General features: G+C 38.2%; 1 pseudogene; it reads right to left on the bottom strand.

The window, feature by feature from the left end:
* Positions 1-14,581, bottom strand: part of LOC108393099 (large ribosomal subunit protein eL39-like) — a 62,420-nt pseudogene extending 47,839 nt beyond the window's left edge.
* Positions 14,582-15,505: the final 924 nt, after the last annotated feature.

A 15,505-nucleotide genomic window follows, 5' to 3' on the forward strand; every position in this document is an offset into this window, starting at 1 on the left:
TGGTGAGTGTGATGAGCCAGTGCCGGAAAAAGAGGACAAGGGCAAGCTGCTGCTGGTGTCGGGGGAAAGACAGGGCCCAGTTGGGGTGTCCCGTCTCCCAGGTTTCGGCACCAATGAAAGGAAAGGAGCGACACACAGCAACAATTCACTGGAGAATTCCACTTTATTAGGGAAATGTTCTGGGTTATATAGGAAGGGGCATGAGCTGATTGAGGTGTCACTTCTATGGGGCTGGTGGCTATTGGCTAGGTGCTGGGATTAGGGAGGGGCAAGGGGTGAGTTCGCCATCTTATGGGTGGGAGCCCTTCAGGTTTGTGTTCCAAAGCAGAACTCCAGGGCTGCGTGTTCAGCAGTTCTAGGCTTCCACCCCTTCGCCACTCCATTTCTCTTCCACGCATGAGCTGGGGTGGGGGAAGGGCTTGTGTTCCACTGGATCAAGGCTTTGGTACATTACCCTGTTTCGTGAGATCTGCTCTGTTCTCCAGGTGTATCCAGACTGGTGCAGCCTTCCTTCCTGTTGCTGTTTAGGGTTAGTTGTATTAATTATATTTTTGTACTATATGTGATTTTGGGAGGAGTTCTCTGTCTCACCTCTCACACCACCATCTTGAATCTTCCCGGAATTTGGATGCATTTTTAAGACTTAATTCTGAACTAACATGCCTTTGAAAATAAATACTTTAAATATTAAATATCATCATGTATGTGTGTATATATATTTTATATATATATGGTATGAACACCTCTCACTTTTATACTTATGTGTGTACAGAATTAAGGATTGTTCAAACTTACAATTACAGTTTGATTCTATTACTTGTGCCACAAAAAGAAGTTGTTTTTATCACTAAATATTGCTAAATAAGTGGACAAATACATAGAGGAAAGATCCAGGTGGGGTTAGGAAAACTGTACACATTCAGGATCTCTTGCAAAACATTTCAAAAGGCTTTTTTAAAAGAACATTTTTGGATCAAAGACCTGAATGTAAGTCATGAAACCATTAAGCTCTTGGAAAAAAACATAGGCAAAAACCTCTTAGATACAAACATGAGTGACCTCTTCTTGAACATATCTCCTGGGCAAGGAAAACAACAGCAAAAATGAGCAAGTGGGACTACATTAAGCTGAAAAGCTTCTGTACAGCGAAAGACACCATCAATAGAACAAAAAGGAATCCTACAGTATGGGAGAATATATTTGAAAATGACAGATCCAATAAAGGCTTGACTTCCAGAATATATAAAGAGCTCACACACCTCAACAAACAAAAAACAAATAACCCAATTAAAAAATGGGCAGAGGAACTGAACAGAAAGTTCTCTAAAAAAGAAATACAGATGGCCAACAGACACATGAAAAGATGCTCCACATTGCTAATTATCAGAGAAATGCAAATTAAAACTACAATGAGGTATCACCTCACACCAGTAAGGATAGCTGCCATCCAAAAGACAAACAACAGCAAATGTTGGCGAGGCTGTGGAGAAAGGGGAACCCTCCTACACTGCTGGTGGGAATGTAAATTAGTTCAACCATTGTGGAAAGCAGTATGGAGGTTCATCAAAATGCTCAAAACAGACCTACCATTTGACCCAGGAATTCCACTCCTAGGAATTTACCCTAAGAACGCAGCAATCAAGTTTGAGAAAGACAGATGCACCCCTATGTTTATCGCAGCACTATTTACAATAGCCAAGAATTGGAAGCAACCTAAATGTCCATCGGTAGATGAATGGATAAAGAAGATGTGGTACATATACACAATGGAATACTACTCAGCCATAAGAAGTGGAAAAATCCAACCATTTGCAGCAACATGGATGGAGCTGGAGAGTATTATGCTCAGTGAAATAAGCCAAGCGGAGAAAGAGAAATACCAAATGATCTCACTCATCTGAGGAGTATAAGAACAAAGGAAAAACTGAAGGAACAAAACAGCAGTGGAATTACAGCACCCAAAAATGGACTAACAGGTACCAAAGGGAAAGGAACTGGGGAGGATGGGTGGGCAGGGAGGGATAAGGAGGGGGAAGAAAAAGGGGAGTATTAAGATTAGCATGCATGGGGGGGAGGGAGAAAAGGGAGGGTGGGCTGTACAACACAGAGAGGACAAGTAGTGATTCTACAACATTTTGCTAAGCTGATGCACAGTAACCGTAATGTGGTTGTTAGGGGGGACCTGATATAGGGGAGAGCATAGTAAACATAGTATTCTTCATGTAAGTGTAGATTAAAGATTAAAAAAAAAAAGAAAGAAAGAAAGAAAGAAAAGGGGGATTACTCCCTGATAGGATAAAACTATTGGTAAATCAAAGATCAACGCATGCTTTAAATATCCTTAATGTTGATCACTTAAAGGGTGTCAGATGATCAGCTATGGAGGTACTCTTTTCTGATAATATGCCTTTCTCTTAATAAAAAAAAAAAAGCGCAGTTCTGTGTGCTGACCTCCAATGAGTTCTACACAGTGGTATAGAGGGCATGTCAAAGTGTGGGCAAAGGGTCTGTTTGTTTCTATGCAGAAGATCAAGGCCTAGCTTGGCTACCCAGAAAATGAACTAAGATATGATATGAGGAGAAGCTTCCGGCATCAGCACTCTCTGGAGGACTTGTGCCAGGGGATGATCATCAAAAAGCCTCCACAGGGATCCGGACGATGCTGCGGTTGTGGCTGCATCCACCCCACCGTTTCCTGGACTTGCCATTGGAATGAGGAGGGAGATGTCTAGGCTGGCATGTGCATACAGTGAGACAACGAAATTGACCGGATCTGTACTGTTGGAACTCAACCAGGAGTTGGGAGGGGTGCAAGTTGTAGCACTCCAAAATCTTATGACTATAGACTATCTACAGATAAAAGAACATCTGGGATGTGAACAGATCCCATAAATGGGCTGCTTTAATTTGTCTGATTTCTCTCAGACTGTTCAAGTACAGTTGGACAATATCCATCATATCATAGACAAATTTTCACAAATGCCTAGGGTGCCTAAATGGTTTTCTTGGCTTCACTGGAGATGGATGGTAATTATAGATTTGCTTTGTTTATGTCACCATATTCCTATTATGTTAATATGTGAGCACAAGTTAGTTAGTAGTTTAAAACCTATACATGCTTAAGGTACTCTACAAGAAGATATGTCAAAGAAATAATCAATCCTCCCATGTTTTCTTCCATATGCTACCTCTATAGCTTTTCTTCTTCCTTCCTAATTACAACCCTTAAATAGATTTCGTGCCTCATATCGAATTTACCGAGTATCATAATTCCTCCAGGTGGTAAAGATACCTTGAGACAAGTGCTGGGCATAGAAGCCACAGGGCATAAATCTGCAAAGAAGTAAAAAGCTAACCTTTGCAAACAATATGGCTTCTCTCTCACTTACCAACTTTACATTTCCCTGTATGGCCCCGGAAGATGACTGGTTAGCCAGAGACAGGTAAGATTCCTCAAGGGAGGAACAACCTAAGACAGGCACAGTCGCAGGGGGGCCATCAGGTGAGAAATTGGGGATCAGCAGAGGTGAGGCTCAGAACCTCACCCCCCCTGTTTTGAGAGAAATCTTCTGCATCCGTGGATGTTTTGCTGCCCTTGTCTAGCTTGGATTAATACTTAGTCCATAGGCACACCTGATCATCTACATTTGCCCTCTTACAGCACTAAACTATGTTTTCTACCTTTATCTTGCATCTACCTACCACTTCAGCATTTTATTAAAAATAAAAATAATAATAATAAAGGGAGAAATGTGGGATCCACATATAAATCAAGTATAAAAATCAAACGAATATTCATATTTGACCTGATTGTTTATAGTTCATAATGCATGATCAAAACCGAAAGTTTCTGTGATGAATGCCCTTCTACTGTTCACCATGTAAGAATTTATTCACTATGTAAGAATTCATTCACCATGTAAGAACTTGTTCGTTATGCTTCAGAAGATTGGAGACTGATGAGAATTAGGCTTGAGATGGATTAATGATTGTGCATTGAGCATTGACCCCCCTATACAGAATTTTATTGTTGTTAACAACCATTTGATCAATAAATATGAGAGATGCCCTCTCAAAAAAAAAAAAGTAAAAATGTGCTGCTCTAATACATTTAAAAGTAATGCATGTCAAAGAAATGAAGGGACCTGTAAGATGGCAAAGCTGGTTCAAAGGTATTTATGAGCAGAGGTTTATGTATTCCAATAGAAATGTGGCTTTTAAAAAATTGTAAATTAAGATTGTCAAATGAGATATAATATGGTAAATGTTCTTTCGGGCAACAAAGGAAAACCTTTGAGATAATCTTTTTAACCGGACAGCAATCATTTGCATTGGTCTCAGACAAGAGTAATTTGCATTGTAAGAAGTATTTCCTAAATTAGCCTATATGTCAGGGAGTTGTAAAATATCCTGATCAATAATAAATAAAAAGTCAAATTAACTACATAACCTTAGAGATTCAGATATCCTCACACTGCACTGAACAGGCACTCAGTAAACTCTTTTGAGTATTAAAAAAAAAAAGTACATTTTTGACTTAAAAATTTTTTTCTTTGTTTTAATTGCAAAAAGTAAAATGAAATAAAATGCACCCTCAAATAAAGGACTCCCTATCCATGTGATATTGGGTTTCCTGGCAATATTTGTCCTCATATGTGATCATATCCACACATCAGCTTAACTCTGACAGGTTTTGCCTCTCATATCTATCATTTAGGCATCCATGGTTTGATCTTTATTTGGCTGTTTTTTCCCTCCCAACCAAGCCACGGCCCCTACCTGACAGCCCAGATCCTTTCCTTTTACATGGGTCCCTGGCAGGGTCTGCTGCTTAATTTTCAGGGCCCACTGCAAACCAAAAATGCTGGATACTTTGTTCAAAAAGTGGGAAAGCAGTGCCACTAAGGGTACTAAATATAAAACACTGCAAATTAAAGTCTTAGTACATGATCCAGCAACTGAGCTTGGTATTTACCCAAAGGAGTTGAAAACATGCCACACAAAAACCTGTGTGTGGATGTTTAAAGCAGCTTTATTCACATTTGTCAAAACTTGGAAGCAGTGAAGATGTCCTTCAGCATGTGAATGCATAAATAAACTGTGGTACATCCAGACAATGGAATATTACTCAGCACTTATTAGAAGTGAGCTATCAAGGATGACTAGACAAGCAGGAAGCTTAAATGCATGTTACTGAGTGAAAGAGGCCAACATGAAAAGTCTACATATTGTTGATTCCAACTATACGATACTGAATAAAAGCAAAACTATGGAGATAATAGATCAGTGGTTGTCAGAGGTTGGGGGGCAGGGAAGAGGGATGAATAGGTGGACACAGAAGACTTAAAAGGGCAGTGAAACTGGCTTGTATGAGACTGTATTAGTGGACACATGCCTTTATACATTTGTTTAAACCCATACAATGTACAATACTAAGAGTGAGCCCTAATATAAACTATGGACTCTGGGTAATAATGAATCAATATTGGTTCATCAGTTATAACAAATGTACCACTCTGGTAGGGGGTGTTGATAATGGGGAAGTCTGTGCCTATGCAGGGAAAGTGGGTGTATGGGAAAACTATATTCCCCTCAATTTTGCTGGGAACCTACAACTTCTCTAAAAAAGTGGTTTACATTTTAAAATGAGAGATAGGGTTGTCCTCTTGACAGATTTTGCCCACCATTCTTCCTTGGGTAGATTGTGACTACCTCTTATATCAGTCATTGATTCATCACATGTCTTCCAAGGGTCTGTGGAAGCACTAAGACTTCACTATCCAACACCCACAAGGAGGTCTTTGTCACCCTCAAAGGAAAGATTCTGTCTCCTCCACCTTTTCTAATTCCTCTATCCAGCATGTTTTTTCTCATTTAGTATTAGTGCCAAGCAACCCTATTTACCCTTTAATGGCCAATTCTACCATCTATTTGTTTGAAACTATTTCCTCTTTTTATTCAAGTCGCTAGGGTTTGGTTGAAATGCAGTAGAATGTGCAGATTTTATCAATTATTCTTTTATAAGTAACTATGTCTCATGTCATACATTTCTCAGCCTAGACCTAAAATCAGACATTTTCACCTGAAAATTAAAATAAAATTATAAAATGTCCTTTAAAAAAGTTAGTGGAAGGAATGAAGAACTGATACATGACCGAACAAGGACCAATCTCAAAAACATTATGCACCAAGTGAAAGAAGCTAGACAATACATATGATTCAATTCATATGAGATATCTAAATAGGTAGATCTATAGAAACAGAAAGGAGATTAGTGAGGAAGGAGTGACCACTAATAGACATAAGGTTTCTTTTTCCAGCTGTTGGAAATGTCCTTGTTTTACTGTGATAATTGCACATCTCTGTCAATGTACCAAAACCACTGAATTATACATTCACAATGGGAAATTTGTATGGTGTGGAAATTATATCTCAATAAAGTGTTTAGAAAAATGAAATCAGTGGATACAATCCTCTGTTGCACATATATATCTATTGCCAGCTCCCACTCTGCTTCACCTCTTCTTTTCTGTCACTTTCTATTTTTATTCCTTCTGGAGTAGGCTTCTAAAACTCTAGATCCTGTCAGTTAGAACCAAGAACACCCCAAATATTCTTTCTAATAATGTATTAAGTATATGGCGTATCTGAGCAGAGACAATTGCTAAAGTATAAAATTATGGTTGGTTTTATGAAATCTTCCCAAGTTCCTTTAAATTGGCAAATTTGTCTAATAAATTTTAAATATGTCTATATGTATGAAAGATTTTTATAAGCTCTTATAAAGGTTCACTTGTTTCGTGCTAAACAACCAGGCAGGTGTAGGGAAGGGAGCTGGCCCCAAATGGGGCTGCTGCTAAGACTAAACATTTGTCCAGAGTTCATATGCTGAAGCCCAATCCCTAATGTGATAGTATGTGGAGGTGGGGCCTTTGGGAAATAATTGGGTAATGAGGGTGAAGCCCTCATGAATGGGATTAGTGCCCTTATAAAAAGAGTCATGAGCACTTACTTTTCTCTCTATTCTCAGCCCCATGAGGATATGAGGAGGTAGCCATTTACAAACAAGGAAGGAGGTGTGCCCAGACACCAGATCTAACCCTAACCCTAACCCTAAGCCTAATCCTAACCATAACCATAACCCTAACCCTTTCCAGCACCTTGATCTTGGACTTCCCAGCCTCTGGAACTGAGAAAAATAAATGTTTGTTGTTTAAGTCACCCAGTTTATGGTATATTTGTTATAGTAGCCTGAGCCAAGACAGCAGCTGGGTGGGAGTACTAAGGTCTGAGTGGGAGTACTAGCGTCAGCAGAGCCAGAGTCCCCAGGGTTCATAGCCACTGGGACAAAGTTGCTGCTTATATAGAAACTTTGGCTATCTAAGCAGTCCTTAAGCAAATTATTTGTCTGACTGTAGGACCTGAAGTGAAAAAAAGCATCAGGGGGAAGCTAAGTATAAATAAATAACACCTTTCATGATTGGCCATCACTATGTACAAGACACTGTTCTAAGTGCTTTACACACATTCATTTAATCCATACAATCCTGTGGGGTCTTATCTCCAAAACACAAATAGAAACTGAGACTCAGATAAGTTAAATAACTTACCCAAGGCCTCGCAGCTAGTAAACTAACCTGCATATATGTAAAGTTAAGATATCAGACCTCTCATTCGGTGAAGAACTCCAGAAAATTCTTCATGCAGCCTAAATCCCAGAGAACAGGTGGGGCTTCCACTTTGGAGCCCTCTGGTTGTATGATCTAGAATACCATCGATGAGGTAGTTGTTCTCTTCATGTTCGCCTGTTCTGTTTTAGATTGCTAAATTGCTTCCCCCAGAGTATAAAAATGTACTTTAGAGCTTTAGCTCTTAACAAAGGGAAATATGTCACATTATTACGTATTTTGAACCAACCCCTGTAATGGTGTGATTTGTCCATATTTGATCAAAGGTTCTTCCCAAGCATGCTGATTTTATGAAATTTCCTTAGCTGTGTTAAGTGGGATCCCATTAGCATCAACATGAATGAGGATTGAGGGGTGGGCTTGGCACAAATGCATGACCTCCTATTAGTTGCTATTCTGATACTTTATTTGTCAGCACTGATTCAAAGGCAGGGAGAAAATGCTCATAGGAGATTATGTAGAATGACTATGCTGCACTTTACAGCCTTTCTCAAGCCATCAGGGTAAAGAATTGTCTGCTCCTTACAGCCATAATTATATGTGGCATTTTGGCTCTGTAATTAAATTCAAAATAAATCACATGCAGCAATTTGTTAAATTTAAATAATGGTATAAAAAATAAAAAGATTAGTGGATGAAATGAAGGGATCATATCCCTTCTGGACCTAGGGATATGATTTGAAGAAAGACTCATTCACTCAAACTAGCAGGATTTGTGGTTGCAAAAAACACTCAGTAACACTTAACTCTGCTGAATCTAGGACGAGCTGAGGCTATTAGAATCTGTGCCATTGGGCTGAATTATATAGGAAACAACTGCAATAAACCTTCACTTGTAGGAAATGCAAAACTTTAAGTTCAAAATAAGTAATATTCAAAGTCTGGTTTCAATTTATTTTCCAAATGATTTAAGGTTCCTTAATTGCATATGATATTTTTAAAAATCTGGTAGGCTTTTCCCAGTCCTCCAGAAGGACTGAAGTACAAAGAAGAGAATTATCTAAATCAGTGTCAGAATTAAGATGAATCAAAATAACTATACTTCATGCTTGCTAAATATTTTTTGGTTAAAAGGCATCTCATATACATTAAATGGATACAGGTATCCTGACAGTCCAGAAAAGACCTGATTTATGATCACTTTAAGCTGCTTACTGTGAGTTGGTGGGGGACAGACAGGGCAGAACAGGATGAACTGGGTAGCCCAGAGCCAGACTTGCCCAATGGACATGATGAGCAGTTGCAAGGGATTGATAAGGGGATTTCCCCTGTATTGTCATAGAAAGAACTTCAAGGCCTAGAACCTGGACACTAGGGATGGTTGATGTAGTAGAATTATTACTCCAGGTGGCAGAACAGTGTGCTAGTGTGGTTGGAGGTAAATGGTCTTTGCTTCTCCTTTTGGGTGGAATATCACTTTCTAGGCAGGAAAACAAGAGGCATTAAACTTCCACTTGCTTCGGGAAGCCAGATCTATCTACCTGCACCTATTATCACGTGCATAAACATCGCTCAGCTTATTGGTTGCTTTAGGAATAAAGCAAAGTAGAAGCAACCTTGAACCAAAGCTAAGTTATTGTTCTTGCCCACCCTTGAGCTTCAACCAGACTTTGCACTCTGTTGACTGCAGTGCACTCAGGCTTCCATGGCTGAAATGAGGCTCCCAACAATCTGATTTATGATTTACTTAGTTTATTCTAAATTTGTACTTAGAAAACAAATAATTCTCCAACTTGTCAAAAAATCCCTTGTTAAGGAACACTCCACTAAAGGTAGACAATTTCTACAACCAGACTTTTAAAATACTCAGTTTTATGTAAGAAAGTTTGGTGGATATTTAATTTATTGTTTTTGGTTACTAAAGGCCTTATTCTGATTTTCCCAGAATGAAAGAAATCTGTTCTATGATTAGTATCTGCCATATGACATCTGCCATGTTCTCTTTGTTAGAAGTGGGTCAGTAGGTCCAGCCAGCATTCACAATGAGGGGATTATACCAGGGAATGAATATCAGAAGGCAGAGATCACTGGGGACCATCTTACAGGCTGTCTACCACAATATCCAACATCGCTATTAACCGAAGAAACACAAATTAAGATAATGCACCATTTTAATCATTTATATTAAAAAAGTTTTGAAATGATAATATCCAGCATTTGCCAAGGTGTGATGAAACATGCTTTGATCAGAACAAACATAAATTGATGCAATGTTTTGGAAATTAACCTATAAGTATGTATTAAGATCCATTAAAATATTCAAATCCTTTTTTTCTTTGTTTAAATTGAAATACAGTTGATAAACAATATTATATTGGCCTCAGGTATACAACATAGTGATTTGACAATTATAGACATTACTAAAAGCTCACCACAGCATGTGTAATTATCTGTCAACATACAAATATATTACAATATTATTGACTATATTCCCTGTGCTGTACTATCATCCCCGTGGCCAATTTATTTTGTAATTGGAAATTTGTATCTCTTTATCCCCTTCACCCATTTTGCCTAGCCCCCAACCCCTTTCAACCCAGTCATCCCAGTTATAAAAATCCATCCTAAGGAAATGATTATAAAAAAACAAAAAACAAACAAAACCTATAGGTATGGCTTTCATTGTTACAGTATCATTTAGAAGAGAACAAAATTGAGAGAATGATAAAATAATATACAGAAATGAATGGTTAAATAAATAGAGGTTCATCTACTTTATAGAATATTATACAGTCCTTTTTTAAGATCATGGAATAACATTGTGACATGCCTATGATTTAATGTAAAGTGAAAAGTTAAAGATACCAAATTCTTTGTGAATTATAGTTACTATCAAGCAGAAATATTTATAAAAATAAAAGACAAAGAATCACTCCCAAATGCTACCAACAAATTAATTTGAGTGATAGAATTTTGCATTGACTACTTTTAATATTTTTTAGATTGTGATTATTAAAATGAGAAAAAAAAACAGTATGTAAGAAATGACTCATCTATACACATATATAGCTGTGCTTATAGGACACCAAGCCCCTCCAAAATATTGTAGGCCTTACTTGGTCAAATTATATTTTCTGTGAATTTAAGTATGTTTTAAACCTTCTTTACACTATTGCTCACCTTAAAAATGTTACCATACATCTATACTTATTTATATATTGCTTTTGTCATTTTCAAATAGTTTTACCACTGCTCTTCACTATAATGGTCAGTACATTCTTTTATTTATTCTTCCCATGGCAGAGATTAGAAATTGAGGTTTGAAGAGTTGCTGGTGAGGTTGCAGAGCAGGTGGAACTCTCACATGCTGCTGGTGGGGATCCACGATGGCAAAGCCACTTTGGGAAAACAACTTGGCTCTCCGTATTAAGGTAGACATAAACCTATTATACAATCCCCTACCTGGAGATTTACCTGAGGCAAATGAACACTTAGGTTCACACACACACAAATCTATGTTTGCATGCATCTAGTAGCTTTATTCCTAATTGCAACAAAAAAGCAACTACCACCAAACAAAACAAAACAAAAATCAATTGGCAACAACCCACATGTTCTTCAGCTAGTGAATGAATAAACAAATCTGGCACATCCATACAATGGAATACTCCTCAGCAATAAAAAAGGAATGAACTAGTGATACATGTAGCAAAGTTGATGAATCTCAAAGACATTATGCTAAAGGAATGAAGCCACAATATTATGTGATTCCATGTATGTGAAATTCTGGAAAAGGTAAAAATATAGGGCCTGGAAACAGAGCCACAGTTGCCAGGGCCTAAGGGTAAGAAGGGTAGACTGCAGAAGAGCAGTGTGAGGGAACTTGGGGGATGATGACACTGCACTGTCTCTTGCTTTTGGACAGACTATCGTGACTGTACTTTGTCAAAACTTAGCTATGCACCAAGAAGAGTGGGTGTTAATGTATGCAAAAAGGAAAGATTAAGTGACTTGCCTAAGGTCATTAGACTAGTCTGGTACTGTTTCCAATATAAAGTATTTCTATTTTTACTTTTTTCTACCTTCCCTCCAAATTCATAAAACAGAAATATCTCCTGTTGAAGATATTTTAGGTACCAGAAAATAGATTGGAGAAATTTTATTAAGTAATGGTTCCCACAAGAATGACCCTGAAAAATAACCATGTTAGTGGGTTTAGAGTGCCTGGAGGAATTGGTCTGGAAATAATTTCAGTGGGTGTCCTCCCTCTTAAGGGTCTTCTGCGCTCCTAAAGACAATGCCCCTTCCTGCCCCCACTGCAGTATCAGAGCTTTTCCCCTGGGGACAGAAGAAAAAGAAAACTAATATTTTATTGAATTCCCACTATGATGCCTAAAGGAGGTGAGGATAAGAAGTTTTACACATATTATCTCATTTTATCACAACAGCTTTCCTAAACAAGATATTTCCTACTCCTATTTTACGAGTAAAGAAAATGATGCTCAAAGTGATTAAGTAATCCACTGAGAGTGAAGTCAGGCACCTCTATGCTTAATGGGATGCCACCTTATTTGAGCACGGATAGTTTATTTGTAGACCTGGTTACTAACCCTTTTTTCCCACCGCAGAATCAGAAGAATTTTCTATACCTTGAATATGTAGCTATATCAATTCTGAAGGAAGGAGGGAGTATCTTTTCTTAACTTTCAAAAAAGTACTATATGGGCAAATAGTGGACCTGGAGTCTTTCATTGGCCCTAACTCTTCTCCCTGTTACTGCTAAGTGATCACGGTGCCTTTGTGCAGACCACCCTTATTTCCTGTAACCCACTTTCCTTCTGGCTTCATGGTAAGAGTTTTGGCTAGTATAGCTGGAGGAGGGAGAAATCTCTGGAGATTAGAGAGGCAGGATGGGTAAGCCAGGAGGCAGGAGAGCAAAGACAGAGGATAAAAACCTTGAAGAAGTGAGAAGGGTGAGGACAGTGAAATGCCTCAATTGTTGAGGCACCAGGAAACTCTCACTGCTTTGTCTTATGCATCCATTGTGCTAAGCTTTCAGAGTTTGCTTACCATGGAAAAGCTAGATCTCTGGTTAATCAATCTGGTGAATTAACATCCAGCCAGTCTTTAAAACTCATCCCCTATAGACTTAAATTTCATTCAAGGAGAAAAGTAGAAGCCAAAATGATAATAAGGTTTGTGAGTGTTTTGTCTGCTCTGTAAAATATCCCAGGCAACCCTAGTGGGGTCCCCCCAGCCCCTACTACTAGAGACTATTCACCTGCCCCTGAGGGAGTGACCTGGACCTGAATGAAATAACAATGGCTATATTTTAAACTGAAGTTCTGTCCCAAAGTCTACAGGAGAGAATGTCTGTTGTAGTCATTAATGCTGTTCGCCAAATATTTCCACACTTCTGGGAACATGCTGGGAATGTCTATCCTGTCCCTTTTATGGTTCAGTGATGCAATATATCTAGTTCTGGCCTGTGAATTGTGAGGAAAAAGGAAAGTCCATTTCTGGGCTTAGTACTTAATTGTCTTGTCCTCTGGCATGGAGATAGACAATGTTAGAGACATTGCTCTGACCACCTTGGTCCCTGAGTGACTACAATGAGCAGTCTGCTGCTGAATCATGATGGACTTGTTTTAAGCTGCTGAGATTTGAATGTTTTTTGTTATCACTGCATAAACTTTTCTGACTGATATAATGCCTTTTTGGTTTTGAATAATGTTTGCTGTTTTGATGCTCTTGCACACTATGAATAGTAACTGATGGCCAACATTTCTCATTAATGTTGGAACATTCTCACTGAGTTATATAGCAGTGATATAAAATTTCTTAAAACAAGAACAACACTGTATTTGAGAATGCTTAAAAATAAACTGTCCAGAATAACATTAACAAAATTCTGTTAAAGTAGGAAGAGAATCAAATTAATTGTTTATCTTAAAACCATCAGGCTAATTAAGGTTTTATATGCCTCTAATATAATGTTCCTTTAAGAAAAACTCAGTGGGTTTACCAATAAGCCTTTTATATTGACTGAAACAAGTTTTAAACTTTTATTGATTTTCATATTAACCACTGCTTTATCACTTACACTCTCTTTTTTTATGCTATCTTTTAAAACTAAAAGACAAAGGTTCTTAAAAGTCTGCAAAAGAAAAGCAAAATTTAAACTGTAGATTAGAACTGTAATATTTTATTATCATCTTTTTAAAATATCATTAGTTTTTAGAATGTTACATACCATGTAGAGCATGGAGGAAAAATTTATTCACAATGCAACTTTCTTCCTCTTTAACTTTCAGTTTTGCCAGTATGCACAGTGTTACTCTGAAGATGTTCTTCATCCTCAAAGAGTACATTTTTATTTTTTATCTTATATGTCCCTAAGAGGGACATGTACATTCTTTTAGACAATAAGAATATCCTGATATTCAAATAATAAGACCCCAGAGGAAAGTCTTAAATGTTTACTGCTGAGATTCCCAGAGCTGACTGAATCCTGCTTTTCCCAGACTTACTTTATTTCATTGATCTGATACATTCTTAAAATTTTTCACATTTTACATTTTGGCAATTATTTCCCTCTAAATTGTGTAGCTATCACCCTATTATTATCTGATATTTAATACCTGGGAATAACATTTTTGTTTCTTTAAAGACAACTCAATTTTTCTATCTAGATGCTTCTAGAATTTTTCATTTTTGTTTTACATCTAGCAAATATTTTATATTTAACAAAAGACCCCAAAATATAGTGGTTTGAAGGTGCAATGATGTATAATTTGCCATCACTCTGGGAGAGCAAGGCAGTTTCCCTGCGGTTTCCTGTGGCATCCATGCACAACAGCATTGGGCTGCAAGATATACAGTGACCTCACCCATGTGTCTGGCAGTTGGTCCTGGCTGTCAGCTGTAGAGTCTGTTTTCCTCTCATCCTCCATTTAGGGTAGACCGGATTCTTATCATGGCAGTGTTCCAGAAAGTGAGGCGCGAACTGGGCAGCCCCTGCGGGCCTAGGCTCCAGCACTCAGAGCGGCACAACCTGGCATTGCATTCTATTGGTCATCACGGAACACGCCCGACTGAAGGGATGGGAAAATAGAACACACTTCTCCATGGAGATGCTTCTAAGAATCTGTGGCTCTATTTACCCCATCCACCCTCAGGCCACAATCATTCACATTCTTCCCACATGAGTAAGACACTTATCCCCTCCCAAGAATTCCAGCTATAGTTAGGTATAACTATAGCATCAGATTCAATGTTTCATTATCTGCATCTGATTCAGACATGGGTAAGGCTCATCCCAGGTGGCAATCCATGATGTAAAAATTGATGAACTAAAACAGGGGTCTGTCCATAAACTTTTTCTGTAAAGATATCTCCACAGTAAATATTTTTGGCTTTGTGGGCTATACAGTCTCTGTTGTAACTATTCAATTTTGCCATTATAGTGTGAGAGCAGCCACAGAGAACACGTAAACGAATGTGGCTGTGTTCCAGTAAGTCAGGTATTTACAAAAACGAAAGACTGACTTTAACCTGTGGGGCATAGTTTGCCCACCCCTGCATCAGAGGATGGGAGACCCCACAGGGGAAAACAGGTATCCCAGCCAAAGGTGTACCGTCTGACATAAGAGTGAAGTGATTTGTGACCTGTCAGTCCAGTCAGCTGTTACTGATTTAGCTCATGTAAAACCAGCAGATCTCCTAGCCAACCCATAAAATCATGAGAAATGATTAATTACTGTAATCTACTAAATTATGAGCTCTTCATTACACAGCAATAGTTCACGAAAAAAATTGACACCAGGAAGTAGAGTGCTGTTGTGACAAAACCATGTGGCATTTGGCAAAAAGTAAAT

The sequence above is a fragment of the Manis javanica genome, chromosome 8, assembly GCF_040802235.1.
Source record: "Manis javanica isolate MJ-LG chromosome 8, MJ_LKY, whole genome shotgun sequence".
Taxonomy (NCBI): Eukaryota; Metazoa; Chordata; class Mammalia; order Pholidota; family Manidae; genus Manis; species Manis javanica.